This window comes from Chaetodon auriga, chromosome 18 (assembly GCF_051107435.1).
Source record: "Chaetodon auriga isolate fChaAug3 chromosome 18, fChaAug3.hap1, whole genome shotgun sequence".
NCBI lineage: Eukaryota > Metazoa > Chordata > Actinopteri > Chaetodontiformes > Chaetodontidae > Chaetodon > Chaetodon auriga.
This window is the reverse complement of record NC_135091.1, coordinates 11,118,399-11,124,731: the sequence shown is the minus strand read 5'-3', so window position 1 is coordinate 11,124,731 and position 6,333 is coordinate 11,118,399.

The window sequence follows — 6,333 nt, the reverse complement described above, 5'->3', positions numbered from 1 at the left end:
CCTCTCTCTCTGTCTGGGTCTCTCTCTCCCCCTCCCTCTTTCCCTCTCTCTCCCACCCCCCCCCCCCCGCCCTCTCTCTCCCTCTTTCCCTCTCCCCCCCCCCCTTCCCTCTCTCTCTCAACCCCCCCTCTCTCTTCCTCTCTCTCGCTCCTGTGCAGTCACCATCGGGGAAGCCCTCAGATAAACATAAATCACGCGTGCACGAGCGCACGAGTAAACTTAATTAGCAGCGTGAGCACTGAGTGAGAATCAAAGGTGAACTGGTGCTGCAGCTCCCCGTGAGCACTGACAGAGGTTCTTCTCGGCTGTGGGCAGGCAGCGGTGGAGGAAACATTCACATCCTTTGCTTAAGTAAAAGTACTAATACCACAGAGTGAAAATACATCCTGCACTGAAAATATCCCCTCAGTAAAACTCTGTGTCACCAGGGAAATGTGCCTTAAGTACTCAAAGTAAAAGTGAAAGCAGACAAACGTCCCCTGTGACTGTTGAACTGTTATATATGACATCATTCATTATGTCATCAGTGTAAAAGCAGGATTTGACTGTTGCAGCTGCTTGAGGAGCATCTTTAACTGTTTTATACTGGACTGCAACTAGTGCCTACTTTCATTATGCACTAGTCTGCTGATCAGCTCCTCCACACAATGACTGATGGTTTTGTTTATGAGTTAAATGTGTTTGTCAGTCCCCTGATGCTGTGCACACATTTAGGTGCTGATCCAGTCAAAACCCAACAAGTTCTCTTTATGTTTTTGCCAGAGTCGTGTGCACAAAGAGTGGAAGCATAATAATTAGGAATGCAGTGGTCAATGAAGTACATAGACCCTTTATTCCTGTAAAAGAAGAAGCCAAATTCAGCAATTCATTCCAAGTAAAAGTCCTGCATTCACCATTACACATAAGTACAGATGTAGCAGTGACCTCACTCAGAGTTTGTATTAGTATAAATATTATGTTATTGGGTTATTATTACTCGTGTATTAGCACAAAAGAAGTATTTTAATGTTGCATTATGTTCATTGTCAGAACCTTATTTACAGTTTGGTAGTTTTAGTCATATTTTATTTGTAAATCATGTATTTTACATGTAAGATCATAATCTGAAAAGTGTCAAATCTTAATGTTTAAGACATTTACACAGATTTTCTGATGACATGAAATCTTTCAAACCAGAACATTGACTATAATGATAAGCAAAATGAGGACACTCAAATAATATAAGACTTAAATAATAATGCAAAAACAAATATGTTGTATTATCATAGAACCTGTAATAAAATTAGTAGGTGAAACTCTCAGTGTTTGTATCCAGTGCTGAGTCCTGCTGCAAGGCCATATAATAGGACTCTGGCCTCAAACAGGTCCTGGTACACCATCGGTCAACCATGAGGTTTTTATCAGGGTGGAGAAGTGTTTACCTCAGGTGTGGATGTCTGCGTTTCAAGGACCATGTTCAGGAACTCCTACGTCTCTGAACCACTGCCAGGTTCCTTGGTAAATGAGATTCATGCTGCGATGGTGAAGGAGTCTGAACGCTGTCAGGGCTGACACACCTCTTCAGTCTGTGTACTGTAGATACGCAGGAGACTGAGCGGTGTAGGGATGACAAGGAAGATCCTAATCCAACCGTCCGATGTCAGAAAGTTCTCAAATCAGAGTCACCAGATAATTTATTAACAGCATTAATTGCAAAACTAAATCTGCCACATTTTAATGAGAATGTAATCATATTACATATTTCTTTTTTTTGTATTTTAAGTCCATAACAGGGACACTAAATGACATTTATTGGGGTCGTCCTGCAAGCATAATCAGTTACAGTATGTGAGCTGGGGTGAGGCGTGTTTCCTTTCAGCTCTCTTGGTATGAAATACACAAAATTCCTCACATTTTTCCGGGAGGGCTTCAGTATGACTGTGACTTTGTGTAGCGTGCAAAAGAAAGAGAAAATCAAACAAGACCACATCCACTCGTCTAACACTTGAGGAAAATGGGGCTCTTCTCGAAGGCAAATTGATTCAAATCTTTGTTCTAAAATAAAGAAAATCTGATAGAAAATCCTCTTCTTCTATGTTTTCAAGATGGAATTCATCTCACATGCCCAAATGCAGTGAAACTGAAGCTGAGGAGGATTTTTTTTTTTGTTTTTTTTCCATTTTTGTGTCACGTATTGAGATGCTCTGGTGGTGCAAAGGGGAGCTGCTGCCCTCTAGTGGTCACTCTAGCAACGTGCGGAACGGGCTGGCAGTGAAAGCATCACCACCACTCGTCTTTACCAGTGGACAGCTTTTGGGGTTAAAAAAAAACAAACAAAAAACGTAGAAAGAAACTGTAAAAAATAAAATGTTTAGGAGTATGAGCAGGTTTCATACAAATGTTCACCATCACATATAACTTTAACCCATTTTCTAAATATGAATACTTCAGAGTCTTTGCTTCTCAGAGAGCCTGTGAGACAGTTTGCATGTCGCAGATAACCACAGCTCTTTCAGCTCATTTACTTGAAGACAGCTTTCTGTGAAGCTTATCTCATTCAATGCAAACCTGTCTCTAGTGGTGCATTCAGGTGTCTTTTTTCTTAAGTTTCATTGCATTTTACTTTGTGTTTAATGTATTTAGAATGTGTATTATGGTTCTGAATAACTTCTGGGTGTACACATTTGCCACGCTCACACATGTGAACACACAAAACAAACGCAGATGTTTGTGACGTTTCTTGTTTCAGCTTTCTTAAGTCAAGACACACCTGTGACTTAGCTCCATCCATCCAAGCACACACAAAGACACACACACACACACACACACACACACACACACACACACACACACACACACACAGCAGAAACCTTCAATGAAATGAATACTCCTGTTGCACAGGCGTATGATGATTGAGTAACATTTTAATTATCCTTTACTGCCCCTGATAAGGTAGAGATGCCTCCCATATCTCTCTCTCTCTCTCTCTCTCCCTCTCTCTCTCTCTCTCTCTCTCTCTCTCTCTCGACCACTCATCTCTTCCCTGTCCTCTGCATCTTTCTTTATCTCTCTGAATATCAGCCAGTCATTGTATCTGTTGGTCCATTCTGATGTTTCTCTTTAATCGTCTTTCTCTCTCTTCCTCTTCTCCTTAGCCGACATTTGATCCCGGAGTTTAGAGTTACCACACACACACACACACACACACACACACACACACACACACACACACAGAGAGAGAGAGGTGTAAGAGGAAGAGAGAGAGAGGGAGCTGGTGGCTGACATGACATAAAACAAACAGGTGTGAAGTATTTGTTCAGTATTGTGGTATTTGTACAGTTCAGGTTAAGCTAGAGAGAGAGAGCGTGAGAAGGGGAGTCACATGACAAAACAATCCAGTCAAGCAGCTCGTCCCAGTCACTATCGACTGGCTGTCAGGTAACGTACAGTTTGTTGTGTGTATGTGTGTATGTGTGTGTACATTCTGTTAACATGTTTGGGTTAAAAGCATGTGCATGTCTTCAGGTTGGATGTGTACATTTGTGCTTGTGTTTTCCTATCCGTGCATGCTGAGGGTGAAATTTGTGAAATATGTTCAGCCAGTAGCACAGACACCAGCTTCGTCCATAGGATTGTACTAAACAGCAGTTGGGTTTGTGTTTATGGCAGTAAAATGTCAGAAAATGAGCAATGAGCATCTCCTGCATTACTGAGCACACATGGTGGTTTGCATTATGGACACTGAGGTATGTGCTGAGAGTTTCAGCGTATTTCTGATGATTAATAAGATCTGTGTTTCCTCCAGTGGTGACTGAAAATGACTGAGAATCCTTTTTAGGAGCTTAATCCACATTCTTCCATGCACATGATTTACCAGACATCAGTTTGTTTAATACGAATGTAAAAATAGGCTTCACTCAAGTAAAGTGGATAATGGCCGGTGAAGATGTGGTAGCGTTTTTGTACAGTACAGTTGTCTAATTGCACTTTAATGAAGTCAGCTGACTTCTTATGGAGCACATTCTTGAACAGTCATGGAGGCAGGGAGGGTCCCTGTAGAGAATGAGTAAGTACAGGGTCGAGAGTTTTCTGCTACACCCCTGGAACTGTAGCTGACACCCTGAGAGCACACTGCACAGACTAAAAGAGGAAGAAAATAAAAACAGAAACATTAACATTTTTGTATGCTAACTGTATTTCACAGTAGCTATACAACACTTGAATATTAGACTGATAATGAATCACTATTTATATTTCAATCATGAATATAAGGTGCTTCAAATCAAATACCTTTTTTGCTCCAATCAGCAAAACACAGAACAAGAACAGCAAATCACACATGAAATGCAGCTTTAAGCCACTTAATTAAAGCGTGCTTTCATTCGCTCTGCAGCAGCTGAATGGATAGAGTACAGCTTTTAATGTTCGGGTGACTGAGCCAGTTTACTGCTTTCTTAAACCAGGGTACAGAGTTGAATGAATTGGCTGTCTCTTAAATCCGGAGCGGAAGGATGAGTGGGCGATAGCTTCTTCAGATTAGGGCACAGAGTTGGCTGGACTATGCTCGGTCTAGTGGGCAATGTTATGCTGTCCAGATGGCTGTGTCAGGGTAATTCTCCTCAGAAGGGCTCGCCACTAATCCTCCAGAGAATCTGTACCGGCTTGATCTCATGCCTGCATGGGAAACTGCTAGCAGCTAGCCTACTGTAGCTCTCTGCCTGCAGGACACTGTGTTTCTGCCAGGTCTTTTTAGCTTGTGGACACTAGCACAATGTGTTGGTATACAGTGAGGACACTGCAAGCGTGGACGGTCAGCTCGGCACTGTGAGGCCAGGCAAAGAAAGGCAACGAGACAACTGCTGTGTCCACTGGGAGGTTACTGTAGATTAGGACGCGAGACGAGGAAGTGGAGAGACGTAGCAGAGAAGAGTGAGAGCAAGGGCAGAGAGATACCCTCCATCAGGTCAGGCTGATTAGGTTTAGAGTCAAGACTGACAACTGTCTTAATCTCAGTGTGGGAACCATTTCTGCAACATGGGACCTTTGACAAGCAGGTACAGCTTTCTGACTTTCTTGGCTTTTTGTGTCAGTAGAGATGTAGAAAAACACGGAGGAAGCTAACTGTAGTTAAGTGTCTTCATTGTGATCTTATCACAGCTGTAAATGTTACATCTCAGGAATGGATGATATAATGAACTGAACCAAGAAACCGTCAGAAACTTTCGTGATGCATTTACTGACTCATAGACTGCATCTGAACAAAGCACTACAGGTAGAAAATAAGAGTTCTGTTGTTTGTCATTCAGCAGATTTTACAGTGTTCCTCTGTTGTTCTACCTCTCACATTTTTACTATTAATGAAGTGAAATTACCCTCCAGGCATTCTGTATTTTTACACAGCAAAAAACATGATCTAAATGAGAAAACATCTTAAATCGAGGCAATACATGCTTGTTTTTTGTCAAACGAGGATTTTCTTCTTACCAAGCAGATTTTATGTAAGAGCTTTTCATGTGTTTCAGGCTTTTTTGTCCTTAATAATCTTAATAAGATATTAGAACTTCTTACTGAAATTTTATTGGTGGTTCTGAGTAACATAATGATTGAAACTTGAATTTCTAGAATAATAAAGCTGTTTGATCGATGCTGACGAGTACAAAATTGACTTGATGAGGTCAGAATTTCTTGGTATCCAGGCAAATGTAGTTATTTTTAGCCTGGTTGCATTATTTTTGAGACAACTGCAGGTTTTTTCAGACTAGATATTTTTACTTGTTTTAAAAATCATAGTATGTAAACGTTCCTGTTCAGTTGGCAGATAACTTTGCTTATCTTACGTAACGTTTCCTCAGTTTTATTACTCTTTTTTGCTTGGTTTTGAGAGCTGAGTTTGTGCAGCTTCATTATGATCCAATCTGAGAGCGATAACGGTCCTCAGCAGGTTGCAATTCAATTTAAGGGCTGGTGAGTCAAAAAGGGTCGAAGACTTCAGGGACAGAGGGAGGGGACTTTAATTCAACTATCCATTTATTATTTGTGTGATTAAATGTTTCCTGTTAGTGCATTTCCTCTCACTGCCCTGACATGCGGATATTATGTCAATAAAACGACTGTTTGCTAGAAACCAGACTATTTGCTGTCACGCCAGAGGGGAGATCTGCTGTGTGCTGTCTTTTCCTCTTGACTGCTCCGGGTGTCTCATGTGTCACTCTTTGCCTCACTCATTCCCGTCATACTGTATGGATCGTGCAGCTGGAATGAACCAAACAGCCAGTAAAATCAGCGTTTTCTGTGTAATGTAAGTACATGAAGTGATACTATAATCCCTCATTACCTTGATTTTCAGCTAAATCT